Source organism: Lynx canadensis, chromosome A1 (genome assembly GCF_007474595.2).
Source record: "Lynx canadensis isolate LIC74 chromosome A1, mLynCan4.pri.v2, whole genome shotgun sequence".
Lineage (NCBI taxonomy): Eukaryota > Metazoa > Chordata > Mammalia > Carnivora > Felidae > Lynx > Lynx canadensis.
In genome coordinates this window covers 180721220-180736364 of record NC_044303.2, presented here as the reverse complement: position 1 = coordinate 180736364, position 15145 = coordinate 180721220, and positions in this window count along the sequence as shown.

The following is a 15145-nucleotide window of genomic DNA, read 5'->3' as shown; positions in this document are numbered from 1 at the left end:
AGAATTCTCTGGAGGTGACTAGACTAGAAGGAAACCTGGTGCCTCAGAGCCTACGCATTTCAGCAGCTTCTCCTTGTCTTGCAATCCTCATATAGAAATAGAGGCAGGGTTGTTGGGCCTGTCTGGGCCTGGTAGCCAGGGATATGGCCCTTCCTGACCTCCACTCTCCTAGAACCTCCAGACGTCCTACTCTTGCTCACCAGTTTTCTAACCTGCTATCCCAGGCCAGAGAAATGAGGTAACACAGCTGCCACCAGTGCTGCCCAGTGCTGAGTGCAGGAGCTGTGAGGTCGGGGCTGCCAGCAGAAGTGCTGGCCCAGCTGAAACAAGGACCAAAGAGTGGGAAGGGTCACCATGTACCACACTTTGGACAGAGAGTGTGGAGTCCCAGTACTACACAGAGAGGGCTGCTTCCTCGAGATTTCTCAGCCCTCTTTGGAAGCTCTCAAAGAGCCCAGGAGTGCTGACACATGCTATGACTCGGGCTCCCCTTCTGTAGCCTGCATCTCAGATCGAGTGGGACACACTCACATTATTAGGCCTTTTGTTCAGAAAGGGTTGCACATTTCATCAGCCTACAGGATTCTAAGCCTGGCTTTATCACTTAACAGTTGTGCGACTCTGTTTATGTGTGTGTGTCACTTCCCCTCTCTGAGCCTCGCTTTCTTCATCCTTGATCAGATCTATTCTAAACGGTTGCTGGAGGAATAAAATGAGATAACACACATAAAGTGACTTGCATAATGTCTGGGAAAGGGTAGGACATACAAATTGCTTTCTTTCCCCATCAGCTTTACCTGAAGCCTGGTCCCTAATGTGGTAGGGTCCCTTCCCTAAGGAAAGAAAAAACAAAAAACCTCAAGGTAATCTATGTGCATATGTGACAACATCCCTCATGACCTTGTAACAACGTGAGACCACTTAATCAGACTGCATGTTTGTATGTGTTACCATATATGGGAGACAAAGAAGAAAATATATAAAAAACCATGCCATGTGGCATTCAGGGCTCAGTTCTTCGGGTATGAAGCCAACTGAGTGGTGCCGGCAGGAATAAAGTTGCTTCCTGGAAAGAAAAGCCTTGGTGTCATGACTCTCTTTGCGAGAATCCTGCTACATTACTTGGGGGCTCGTCCAGGATTTGGAGATGGTGCATTTCCACCTCCTTTGCTGCAGGAGATATGAATCCCGGAGGGCCGGGAGAGGCAGCCTTACCTGGAGCCAGCAGATGGCTTGATCCACAGGAGACTAGCCCTCCCAGTACCAGGGTAAGGACCCTGTGTGTGCCAATGGAACCCATAAGGCCCAGGAACCAGCTCAGGGAGCGCTGCCCATCAGACTGGTAAGAACCAGGGTTCATTTTGGCAGGCCTGCCCCTAAGAGGCAGAAGGGGAGCCTGATCACCTCCCAGAGTTGCCCTAGTAGTTCCACAAGGGATGAGGAACAAAGCCGCAACTCTAAGGCACTGAATGTAGGGAGATCAATGGGTTAGAGTTGCTGTGTGACTGTGTGTGGGGACTTGTCTCTCATTCATTTCCTGGGTCAATGACTATGATAATTAGAGCCAACTGTCTTTGGATAGTCTACCTAAGAACGGGGACTTTAAGGAATATTCCCAAATAGCTGCTGAAACTCTTCATTTTGGGGAATTCCCTGTCTTCTCTCAACTTACATTGACTGCCTAATTCCACTAATGGAAAACTAAACAAAACAAAAGAAACCTGGAGTCTGCTCCTCTGTCTGATCTGACAAGATTTAAAACTGGGAATTCTTCTCTGCCTTTTGCTGGCACCTGGCCTCTTCTGCTTTCCCTCCTCCCCGCCCCCCCACCCCCCTCCTGTTTCTGCACCACCTGGGGGCAGCCTGCATAACTGCTCTTTAATGCCTCAGACACCATCAGCTCCTCCTCCCACCCTAGAGGCCTTGGAGCGAAGACCACCCATTTCAGATTTCCCCACCAGTGCTCTAGGTAAAAATTAACCATGGAGAGCAAATTGTCTTAAATGGATCCAAGTAAAATGTATTCAGTGTTTAAGCTAATTTAAGTTTGTTGGTTTGAAACAGACAATGTTTATCAACAACAACAAAAACTTTTATTCAACAACAACAACAAAAACTTTTATTCTACTTAGATTTGCTGAAGGTCAAATATGCCTATGTTATCTCTGTTCAAATTTGTTAGCAAAAGGATGACCTAAAGTAATGGTTAACTTCGTCTGTCTCATGGTTTTCATGGGTAATTGTTAAGATAGCTTTCAAAGTCTTTGGTAAACTAAAATGTTAAAGTTTAAATTGGGATTAAATTCATTGGAGATCTAACAAGTAACTAATTACTAGTAACTAATTACTAGATGTAGGTGTGTGTTTTTGACTTGTTGCAGAGAAACTAAAGATATTTGGACCTGTTGGAAAACATGCTTTGTGCTTAATTGATTCATAAGTTTGCTGTCTAAAAAATTCTGATGTAACAGTTCACAATTGGTTACTACTTAGTTTTCACTGGAGACTAAGGTTTGTAAGAGTTAAAAATCTGCCAAATATAGTTAAGACTAATGAAAATAAGAAAAGCAACTCTGCATGTAAAAGAGTAGATACATACATATATATATATAAGAAATGATAATGCATTTTTTGTTAAAGTTAAAAAAGTAATTTTGTCCTAAATGAGACTGGTTGTTTATATATATATATATATATATATATATATATATATATATATATATATATATATATATATATATATATATATAAAGGCTTAGGTCAAAATCTAAAAGCAAAGTTGTAAAAGGTTTGTAAAGAAAAATCTTAAAAAAATTTTTATATATGGTCAGGAGATCTAAGGTTATGCCAAATTAGCCACTATCTTACAGATACAAAATAAAACCCCGGTGGCCTTCCTGGAAAGGTTAAGGGAGGCTCTCATTAAATATATGGCTATCTCCCCTAACACCCGTGAGGCTGAGACGATTCCAAAAGACAAATTTGTCATTCAGTCGGCCCCGGATATTTAGAGAAAACTGCAAAAACTGGCTGTTGGTCCAGAAGGGACCCTGGAGGAGCTCTTACAAGCTGCCAATTGGGTAATTACAACCAAGATCAAGATGAGAATTTAAAAAAAAAAAAAAAGCAAAAAACAAAAAACAAACAGAAAAAGAGGCTTAAAAAAAAATCTGAGGCCTTAGTTGTAGCCTTACATAATATGTCAGACCGGACTTCCCGAGGTTCCTGGCACCAAGTGCCATCTGTATGGCCATTCAGAGCACTAAAAGTAAGAAGGTCCTCAGAGAGGACAACCAAAATGAAAACCCCTTAAGCCATGCCCCTTACGTGGAGACAATCACTGGGGATCTGAATGCCCTTGGGGACCTCTATCTGTGAGGGCTCAGATTACCAGTGTCCCTGGAAGGGACTGATGGGGCCTGGGGCTCTTCATGGTGGCTCCCCTAAACCAACCATCTAGCAGAAACCCAGAGCCTCAAGCAATTCTAAATATAGAAGGAAAACTGGTTGATTTCCTTCTCTTTTTTTTTTTTTTTTAATTTTTAATGTTTATTTTTGAGAGAGAGAGAGACAGACAGAACATGAGTGGGGGGCGGGGCAGAGAGAGAGATGGAGACACAGAATCTGAAGCAGGCTCCAGGCTCTGAGCTGTCAACACAGAGCCCAACGAGGGTCTTGAACTCAGAAACCACAAGATCATGACCTGAGCTGAAGTCGGACACTCAACCTATTGAGCCACCCAGGCACCCCAGACACCAGAGCTACATTTTCTGTCCTCCTTTACACTCCAGGCCAACTATCCAAACTCAGCATGATGATTAGAGGCATCTCCAGAAAACTTATAACTAAATTTTTCTCTCAGCTCCTGGGATACATATGGGAAAAACTAATTTTTTTCTCATTCTTTCTTGATAATACCAGAGAGCCTTACTCCCTTGCTAGGAAGGGACATTATAACTAAATTAGAGACTATAATACTACTAACTCCAGAACAAATAAACAATTGTGTAAGTTTTTGGGAATTGCTGGATTTTGTAGGCTGTAAATACCAGGGTTCAGGAAAATATTTTGCCTGTTATATCAATTATTAAAGGAGACTCAGTCCCACCTATCCCCGCCCCCCCCCCCCCCCCATATAAATAAACTAGGGTCTGACTCCTAGACACTGTCTCCAGCCCTTGGAATGGTTACAAACAGAGCAGGGCAATTACTATTACCAAGCTCACAAAGCTAAAAGATCATTAAAACACAGCATCAGGCCTTTCATTTAGGGGGGGACAAAACTTATCAAATGGCCCAAAGGATATTTACTGGAAAAAATTTGTCAAGGACAGTTCTGCAAGTAGTATCAGCCTGTGAAGTATGTCTTAGAAACAATCCTCTCAACCACAAACTTGCTCTCCCAGGCAGTCAGGAAACTGGAGACCATCCAGGAAAGACTGACAATTAGGTTTCCCTCAGATGCCAAGGTCAAAGGAATTCCAACATCTGTTGGTATGGATTGATACTTCTACTAATCGAGTAAAGGCCTTCCCCTACAAGACAGAAACGGCACAAAAAGTAATAACAGTTCTGCTCTATAAAATAATACCCAGGTTTGGCTTACCTAAAGATTTGCAAATTAATAATGGTAAATGGCTGCCTCAACTCTTTCTCTAGTAGAACTCCTGGCTCTTGAAAAAGTTTTACATCTCAAAATAAAGCAAACTGCCTGCTTATACTCAGCAAAACTCTAAATAACACCTCACAGGTATTAGATGCTTTAAATTTTTTTTTTAATTAAGTTAGGGCCAAACTCTTGGCAATAGAGCCACCATTGATTACTTACTGTTCCTCCTCCTCCATCACCTGGGTTATGAGAGGCTCCCTGACACATGTTGTTTACAAAGTCAGGGTCTCTCCTAGATTGTTTGACAGGTTTGGGAACTGGGGACATTACCTTAAGATGCCATCTTGTTGGTCAATATAATCTTTACTTTGTGTCTTTCTCCTTGTGTCTGCTAATGTTTATGCCGCCTCATGCCTGCCAGCTTTCCTGTAGAACCATACTGTGGGCCACTCGACCGACCCTTGGGTAGACTCAAACTGCTGTACCTCTATATCGTCCCTTATCAGCTTGAAGAAGCCAGAACAGTCGTCATCCCTGTTCCCTAATGGGAGTTAGGGGCCCTATTCCAGGGGGAGAAATGAATAGGGAAAGGGTTAACATTAGGCAGGGAGAGATAAGAACCTTCAGGGAGGCAGCTGCAAGTGGGAGGCTAAAGAACAGATGGGGTTCTCTCTTTATAAAATCCTTTATGGGCACCCTCCTCCCATTATTAAGGGCCTAAGGGGGTATCTAAATGAGATAGGCAATAAGACAACAGATGTGGGCCCTTGGCTTTACCCTAACCACCTTATGCCCCTGGGTCAGGGAGCGATTACCTGTGAGTCTGACCACAGACACTCACCCCTTTAAACCAGGGGATGCAATATAAATAAAGGAATGAAATGTCCAACCCCTGAAACCCCATTGGAGGGGCCTGTTCACTGTCATTTTGGCCACCCCTACTGCAGTTTAGCTGAAGTGGGTCCCTGGATTCATTACATCAGAGTGAAGCTAGCATCTCGAAACTGAGAGTGCATTCCTGATCCATCAACACCATGTAAGCTGACCATACCGAAGAAGCAATCTGCAACTCCAGAGGCTCTGGGAGACTGCAGCCCTGCTTTAGTCACTCCGGAAGCTGACTAATCTACGTGTGGCAGAAGCTTGAAGAATCGACAGTCCGGCAAAACAAAAGACGGTCCTTGTTTTCTATATCTGTTTCCTTACTGTGATGCACTGTCACACCTTGTTTCTCGCTATTATGATTCTTGCTCTGCTCTTTGCCATAGGATTCGCTGAGCCTGCCCAGGCCTGGTAGAAAAGTGGTGAGAGGTTTCTGTTAGCACTCACCTTCCTTTTGTGGATAGGATACTTCGTTGGTACCAACATGGGGAAACAATGGCCATAAGAGATTAGAAAATTAGATCCCCACAAATTTTCTAGTAAAACAAAATACCCCAGTCCTACTACTGGGGTTTGGGTTCTCAAAAGCTCAATTATTGGGAAAAACTGTCTTGTCTGGTGGGGTAAAAGTTCATCATCATCTGTGTTAAAAACTTAACATGCCTAGGCCAAAGATTTTAGAACTGAACTGCTCAGAAAACCCAATGGTGGGGGACCCCAAATTACCTTGAGCCAGGTCCCCACCGCTTTTCTAACTTCTCTCGTCTCTGAGAGGCCTGGGACAATGTCAACACAGCCATGAAATGGTGGGCCCCAGGTGGACTATACTAGATATGTGGAAGGACAGCCTATATGGTACTTCCTCAGTCTGGTCAGGGTCATATGTGCTGGAAACTATTCGTCCATCTTTCTTCCTGCTCCCACTTGCCAGAGGGAAACATTTCAGAGTCCAAATGTATGGGAACAGGGAGACTTAAAGGAAACAGTGTGCCTTACAAATTGGCAATTAAAAAGATGATAAATGGCCTCCCAAGCGTATAATCCAATATTATGGCCCTGCCACCTGGGCAGAGGATGGGTCCTGGGGCTACCACACTCCCATTTACATGCTAAACCACATAATCAGACTACAAGCAGTTATAAAAATTATAACTGCCAATAAAACTGCCAGAGCTCTTAACTTACTAGCCAAGCAGCAAACCAAAATGTGCACTACTATCTATGAAAATCGCTTGACCTTAGATTATCTGCTTGCTTCTCGGAAAAAAAAAAAAAAAAAAAAAAAAAAATTTATAAAAAGTTTAACTTAAGCAACTGCTGTTTTCAGATAAATAATGGGGGGGGGGGGAAGTCATAAAAGAGATCACAAATCAAATAAAAAGGATTGTTCATGTCCCCATCCAGACCTGGAACAGTTGAAACCTGGGGAATTATTTGGAGGATGGTTTTCAACTTTTGGGGGATTCAAACTCTCGTAAAAATATCCTCCTAATTCTGGGAGGTTGCTTAATCCTCCCTTGCTTAGCTCCCTTGGTCTGTCTCCAGTCTCATTGAGGCCATGATTTAAAAAAAAAGGATGGCCATTCATGTAATGATGTTACAGAAATATAAACCTCTAAACCAAGATGATGCTCTTTGATCCAAAATAGAGGGGTCCGAGCATCAATGGGGTAGGGTCCCCTCTCTAAGGAAAGGAAAAAAAAACAACAAAAAACCATTCAAGGTAACCTGGCTATGTGCGTACGTGACAACATCCCTCATGACCTTTTAACATGAAACCATTTAATCAGACTGCATGTTTGTGTGTTAACATACATGGAAGACAAAGAAATAGAAAATATATAAAAAACTACGCCATGTGGCATTTGGAGCTCAATTGGGTTTCTTCGGCACAAACCCAACAGAGTGGTGCCGGCAGGAATAAAGTTGCTTCCTGGAAAGAAAAGCCTCGGTGTCACAACTATGCACGAGAACCCTACTACCCTAATAGTGCACATAGGGCGCGCATTGCTTGCTGGGAAGAGGGAGGGCAGGTTCTGTCCACACCCTTGTATGCTGGCTGTAATGGTGGGGAGACTGGGCCTGTTTCTCTTAGCCACCCACTCCCTGGGGGGATGCCACCTGCAGGACAGGGCGGGAAGGAGGTCAACTCTGTGAACACTGGGGCCAGGTGATGCAGGGTGAGAGGTCTGTGCAGAGTGCAGACAAAACCCCACAACCTGAAAGAAAGACCCAGCTCAACAATGCTCTTTTCAAGTGCCCATCCTCAAACCTAACAGGCCTTCACCTGGCCCTGCAGCTCCAATCTCACACCTTGAGCCCACCTTCCACGTTACACCAGAGGGCACTTCCTGAAACGCTAGCCCATTTGCATCCCTCCTCTTCTCAAAATCCTCAGTGGCTCCCTCATGGTTAAATCTGTGCTTTTCAAATAATGAAAAAAGGACCTTTACTGAGTTCTGAAATCAATTTAGTGAATTGCAATCAGCATTAAAAAAATTGAATGGATGGGGCGCTGGGTGGCTTGGTCGGTTAAGCGTCCGACTTCAGCTCAGGTCATGATCTCACAGTTCGTGAGTTCGAGCCCCGCGTCGGGCTCTGTGCTGACAGCTTGGAGCCTGTTTCGGATTCTGTGTCTCCCTCTCTCTCTGCCCCTCCCCTGTTCATGCTCTGTCTCTCTCTGTCTCAAAAATAAATAAACGTTAAAAAAAAAATTAAAAAAAAAAGTGAATGGATTAAATGTCAGCCTCAGTCATATATAAGTATTGTTTTGTGAAACATTTATTTCAGATTATTTTAAATGTAAGCATTTACATTTAAATGGTAGCTCCTCTTGGGAGCTACCTGAGTATAATCTGAACCTCTCAGCCTCCATGCTTGAAGGACAGGGAGGAGCAAAGAAATGCAGGCTTTTCCAGGTGGGTATGTGGCACTTTTAATAAGCAAAGGGATCTTATATAACGAGGCTTCTCTTGGGCAGCTGCAAGATGAATGGACCCCCATATCCACCCCTTAAATCTTAAAAGCCTATAGAGAGGACTTAACTGGGCTCAGTCACATGTATGGTACAGGTGTTCTCAACTGTCTCACCATCTTAAGGCTGTGTCCTAGGAGCAGCCTCCAGGAGGGAAAAAGCAAGTGGAACCCACATTCCCAGGGCAGGGGAGCAGGTGAGGAGCCTCCAAGTGCCCAGGTCCAGCTCATGGGCCAACTGGCAGTCATATCTTTTTGATGACATTCCCCAACAGCTATAACATATTCAGTGAAGTGCACAAGTATTGAGTGTGCAGCTTGATGGATTTTTATATGTGCATACTCTCATTTAGCCACCACCTAGACCAAGGCATAAAACATATCTGGTATCTCAGAAGGCTCCCTCATGCCCCTTCCCAATCCAAACTAACCCCCCTCACTCCCTGAGAGTTCATCACTGTTCTGACTGATATAATCATCAATTAGTTTTGCTGGTTCTTGAACTGAATGGGGTTTTGGGGGTTGGCTTCTTTTAGCTCAGTATGTCTGAGATACATTCGTGATGTTGTGTGTAGCAGTAGTTTGTCTGCTTTCATTATTCTGTTGTGTGAATGCACCACAATTTCATTATCCATTTCTCCTGTTGATGGACATTTGGGTTGTTTCCACTTTTTGGCTATTATGAACAAAGCTCCTGGGAATAATCTTATACCTGTCTTTTCATTTCTACTCATTTCTTTTAGCCATGCTAATTGGAGTAAAATTTATGAGCCTCAGGGTAGATGTATGATAACTATTAAAACTTCCAGGCATTTTTTTAAAATGTTTATTTTTTTTTTTTGAGAGGGAGAGAGACAGATCGTGATTGGGGAGGGGCAGAGAGAGAGAGGGAGACACAGAACCCAAAGCAGGCTCCAGGCTCTGTACTCCCAGCACAAAGGCCGATGCAGGGCTCGAACTCACAAACCGTGAGATCATGACCTGAGCCGAAGTTGGATGCTCAGCCTACTGAGCCACCCAGGAGCCCCTAAAACTTCCATTTTTTTAGAATAGTTACATTTGAGATTTATACGTGCATACGTTCACATACACATACAATGTCTATTGCTATGGTTCAGGTGGCCATGTAAAATGATTTTATTATTGTGGATCTTGGTATAACATACACACACATACACAATACACACAATGAAAGCCACTCATTAGAGGAGAAAGTCAAATTCCTTAGCATGGCTCACAAAGCAGGACCCAACCTGCTTCTGTCTCTACTGCCTCAACTCCCACCGTCTCTTCAAGGTCTTGGCTTGCCTTAAAAATCTTCTTCCTCTGTTTTGGTTGTGGACTCCTACTTTTCCCTGAATATTCATTTCAAATGAATAGCTTTTTTTTTTTTTTTTTTTTTTTATTTTATTTTTGGGACAGAGAGAGACAGAGCATGAACGGGGGAGGGGCAGAGAGAGAGGGAGACACAGAATCGGAAACAGGCTCCAGGCTCTGAGCCGTCAGCACAGAGCCCGACGCGGGGCTCGAACTCACGGACCGCGAGATCGTGACCTGGCTGAAGTCGGACGCTTAACCGACTGCGCCACCCAGGCGCCCCTCAAATGAATAGCTTTTTAAGAAGACTTCCCTGATCACCCCTTTCTCCTCTCCCTTTTTGCCCCTTTAGAACCCGTGCATCCCTCTATCACAATGCTTAGTGCCTTGTATTCTGTCTCCTACTGAATTATTTCCTTATACGAGAGCTCCTGAGGGAAAACTGTGACCCACCTTTAGCCTCTAGGGTAAACATTTGTTCTTTACCTTCCACCTCCATCATCCATTCTTTTAGTGACAGCCCCTAGTATTAATCCAGGGAATTACTATTCCTGCTCTCAGTCCTGGTAGCTCACTTGTGTTCCCATTCATTGAGGTGCTTGTGACCACAGTCTGGGCCCTCATCATATCCAATATCCTTGGCCATAGAGCTCAGTTGCCTAGCTGGTTGGAAAGGACTTTGGGAGTCTTGGACCCCATTGTCTATGTTTTCTCCATCCCCAGTCGCCCTGTGGTCTATAGCCCATTATATACTGGGCGTTGTACTAAGAGCTTTACATTTACAATTTTATTTAATTTTCACAGCAGCTCTATGAGCTGAAGGTACTATTATCATCGCCATTTACATATGAGAACTCTGGGTCAAAAATGTTAGATAGCACTTACCTAGTATACTTCCAGGACTGGGCCTTAGAGTAAAAATTCAGGGCTGCCTTTGTATCAATGATAAAACATTCAACTTTAACTCTATTGAGAGCAGATGCTTACAGAAAATAATTTTCACGTGTAAGTAGGTTTTTCACAGGTGTTGCAGAGGTGACCCACTTTTCTCTAAGCATTTTAAAGATATCATCCCATTGTCTTCTGGCCTTCATCATTTCTGATAAGTAGTAAGCTGTATTTCTATTTGTTCTTCTGTTTATTTCATTTGTCTATATGTATTTTTTTCCTTCTGGATATATTAAAGACTTTCTCCTTATCTTTAGTCATTAGTAATGTGATTATGATGTGCCTACTCATGGTTTTGTGTGGATGTGGGTGTGTATTTATCATGGGCGCGGGTTTTCTGAATTTCTTAAATCTGTAGATTGCAGTTTCCTCTATTGAATTTGCAAAATTTTCAGCCATTATTGGTTGCTATATTTGTTTTCTTCCTAGTTTTCTGTCTCTTTTTGTTCTGGGATTCCAATGACACAGATGTCAGATTATTTAATGTTTCTTATTGAGACTCTGTTCATGTTTGAAAAATATTTCTTTATTTTGTAGTTGTTTGGATAATTTCTGCTGATGTGTCTTTACTTTTACCTCTACTTTTAAAGTGTTCGGTATTGGGGCGCCTGGGTGGCGCAGTCGGTTAAGCGTCCGACTTCAGCCAGGTCACGATCTCGCGGTCCGTGAGTTCGAGCCCCGCGTCAGGCTCTGTACTGACGGCTCGGAGCCTGGAGCCTGTTTCCAATTCTGTGTCTCCCTCTCTCTCTGCCCCTCCCCCGTTCATGCTCTGTCTCTCTCTGTCCCAAAAATAAATAAACGTTGAAAAAAAAAAATTAAAAAAAAAAAAATAAAGTGTTCGGTATTTAGTATGCTGTTATCTAGTGTTTTTTTTTTTAAATTTCAAATATTGTATTTTTTTAGTTTGTGAGGTTTCATTTGTCTTTTTAGAATTTTCTTATCTATCCTGAAATTCACCAGCTCTTTAGCTGTTACATTCATCTTTTCCTATAAAATATACGTTTAAAATGTTTATTTTGAGAGAGCGTGTGAGCAGGGGAGGGAGCAGAGAGAGAGAGAGAGAGAGAATCCTAAGCAGGCTTCGTGCTAAGCATGGTAACACTATGCTGAGTGAATGAAATGATTCTAAGAATAGAAGACTGTCTTTCGATTCTGTGGTCTTTCTCTGAAAAGTATTAACTTTTGTCCTAGTGAATGATTCAGTTGTTAACAGATCACCTTAATCCTGTGGAAGTGTAGTTTCAGCCTTTATTAGAGTTGTCCCTTTCAGTTCTATCCTATTCCTACGTTGTAGACCTTAGTCCTAGGATGTGGTCCTTACTCTTAACCTATGGGTAATTTACAGTCTCACCCTATGTATGAACTGTAAGCAGTCAGACAAGTATTGGAGGAGAATCAGCACACAGATTTTAGGGAAACTCTTCTGTGCTTCCATCATTTGCTGGATTTCACGCCTCAATTTCCAGTCACTCAAGCCCTCTGCACATTGTAAAAAAGGGATGTGCCTTTAGGGGAAGATCTTACTCAATGTGTTTCCTTTATTTCAAGGATTGGATCCTTTTAGGTTCTGCCTGCTTTGGCTGCTGTCTAGTGCCTTAAGGCAATTGTTTTTTAAAAAATTTTATCGGGAGTATATACCTGTTATGTGGGAGGGTTAGTTTTATACAGGCTATTCCGCTCCTACCAGAACCAGAATCTTTTCCTCACTTTTCTTTCTGCTAATCTCAACATAAGTGAATATGGAAGAACTAAGAAGTCAGGGAAGCAATGACACAAAGCCCTGAGGTACACTCAACAGGGCTAATAGGAAACGGGCTGTATGATATATTGGTTAAGAGCATAGACTGTGGAGACAATCTTGGGTTTAATCTCAACCCTGCCACTTATCATCTGTATGAGATTACACAAAATGCTCCACTGATTGGGTCCTTATATTCTTACCTGCAAAATCAGAATGATAGTGTTGTTTTCATAGTTTTTGAGGGAGTGAGGGCACCATATCTGGCATATAATCATAACCAAAGGTGGTCACTACTGTTAAGAGAACAATGTGTTCTTTCACAGAGGGCTTGAAAGAGAGGGGACAAAGCTAGAGGAATCTCTCTTCCAGACAGTACGTGGATGACTTTTATTGGGGCTTTTCAGACTAGAAGTCTATGCCTCCAACTGTAGACATTCACAGTTGTTTGGAAATAAGCAAAGTCCCAAACATTAGAACATTTTTGCATTCCAGGTAAAGCTTATCAAGACCGGGGGGGGGGGGGGCTGAAATAAATCTATCAAGAATTTTAAAGGGAAATTTAAAGAGATGATGGAGTTAAACAAGAAGCTGGTGGAAATGCATATCAAGGGCAGAGGCTAGGAGATGATGCCTTCCCCCAAACCCTATTGCAATATAGGTCTTTTTCCTGAGCACTCCAACCAGCATAAAGTAGTCTTTTTTTTTTTCTTAATTTTTAAAATGTCTATTATACATTTTTAAAAGAGAGAGAGAGATAGAGCACAAGCAGAGGAAGGCAGAGAGAGAGACACACAGAATGTGAAGCAGGCTTCAGGCTCTGAGCTGTCAGCACAGAGCCCAATGCGGGGCTTGAACTCACAATGAGATCATGACCTGAGCCGAAGTCAGATGCTTAACTGACTGAGCCACCCAGGCCCTCCAAGCATAAAGTAGTCTTAATGACCAAATCCAAGTATGTCTGGGAAGATTTTTTTATTGATGTAAAATTAACAGAAAATTCCCAATTAAACCATTTTAAAGTGTATAAGTCAATGATTTCCCATACATTTATGATGTTATACAACCTTTATCAGTGTCTAATTCCAGAACATTTTCATCACCCCAGAAGGAAAATCCATTCCTGTTAAATAGTCTGTATTCCCTCTTCCTCTCAGCCCCTGCCAACCACCAGTCTACTTTCTGTTTCTATGAATTCATCTCTCTGGACATTTCATGTAAATGGAATCATACAATATGTGACTCCTTGTGTTTGGCTTCTTTCACTTGGCATAATGTCTTCAAGTTTCGCCCATTGCCTGGAATTTTTTAGACACTCATTTTTGAATAAACTCCTTTGTCTCTTGACTTTTTCAAGTTAACTCCATGAGGGTTTCCTGTAGGGAACAGGGAACCTTGAAGTGTAGCAGGTTCTCGACAGAGTCATGACACAGAGGCTTTTCTTTCCAGGAAGCAACTTTATTTGTGCCGGCACTGTTCAGTTGGGTTCGTACCTAAAAAACTGAGCCCCGAACGCCATGTGGCCTAGGTTTTTAAATTTATTTTCTACTTCTTTGTCTCCCATATATGGTAACACACAAATAGGCTGTCTGATTAAGTGGTCTCATGTTACAAGGTCATGACAGATGTTGTCACATAAGCCTATAGCCAGGTTACCTTGAGGGTTTTGTTTTTTTTTTGTTTTTTTTTTTTTGGTTTTGTTTTTTGTTTTTCTTTCTTTAGGGAGGGGACCCTACCACAGTGGGGCACATTGACCCATTGCCAAGTTTCTGTTTCTACACCCCATTGACAGTGCTTTGAGGCTCTTCTGTAGGAGTACCTAATTCAGTTTTTCTTCCTGAAAGTCCTTTCACCTTGACTACAGTCAAAAGATTGATGTCTTTCTAAGGCACCTGGTTAAATGCAACAAGGTAGTGTTGTGTAGGAGGAAGTAGGTGTGTTTTAAAGTCAAATTGGATTTGAATTCCACCTCAGAGACTGCATATAGGTTTGGGGAATCCCAGAGTAGAGAAGACCTGTGTCCATTTAGGAGGCAGAGCCCGGGAAAGGGGCACATCCCTAGGGATATTGCATATGCCATAACATGCTGCAAAAGAAGTAGAGTAGAAATAGCTGCTGGTCACCATGACTGAGTCAGCCTTGAAGAGTTCCCAAACCTCTGTGCAGTGGGGGAGCAATAAAACGACTCTTCTGTGTGGCTAAGAGTAGAAAGCAAGTAGGTGAACAGTCTTAGCTCCACCTAACTTCTTATAATGGCAAATTCCCAGACATTCGTGGGGAACAGACAGGTGGTATAGAGAAGTGGCATAGAGAACCTGCAAACTTGGAGGAGACCTGCCAGACAGATTGAACAAAAGTAGTCAGGACAGTTGTCCAGAGGTCCAGAGTATGGGCACATTTTGGCACCTCACAGGAATACATGAAGACAGCAACGGCCAGATGCTAAACCGAGATTAAGTTTTTGCAAGTGAGATAAAGTTTTTGCAGTGCTACAGGATGGGGGCTCAAAACAGCAATTCCGTTCAATTTAGAGAAGGCAGTGTGCATTTTAGGCACTTCTGAGTAGGGAAGCAGAGAATCCTAAACTTAAAAAAAAAAAATTCCCCCCCCTCCCCACTGCGTGTCATTCCGCTTAATTTCATTTTAAGCTCCTGAAATAGGTAGGGTCCCTCCTCTCT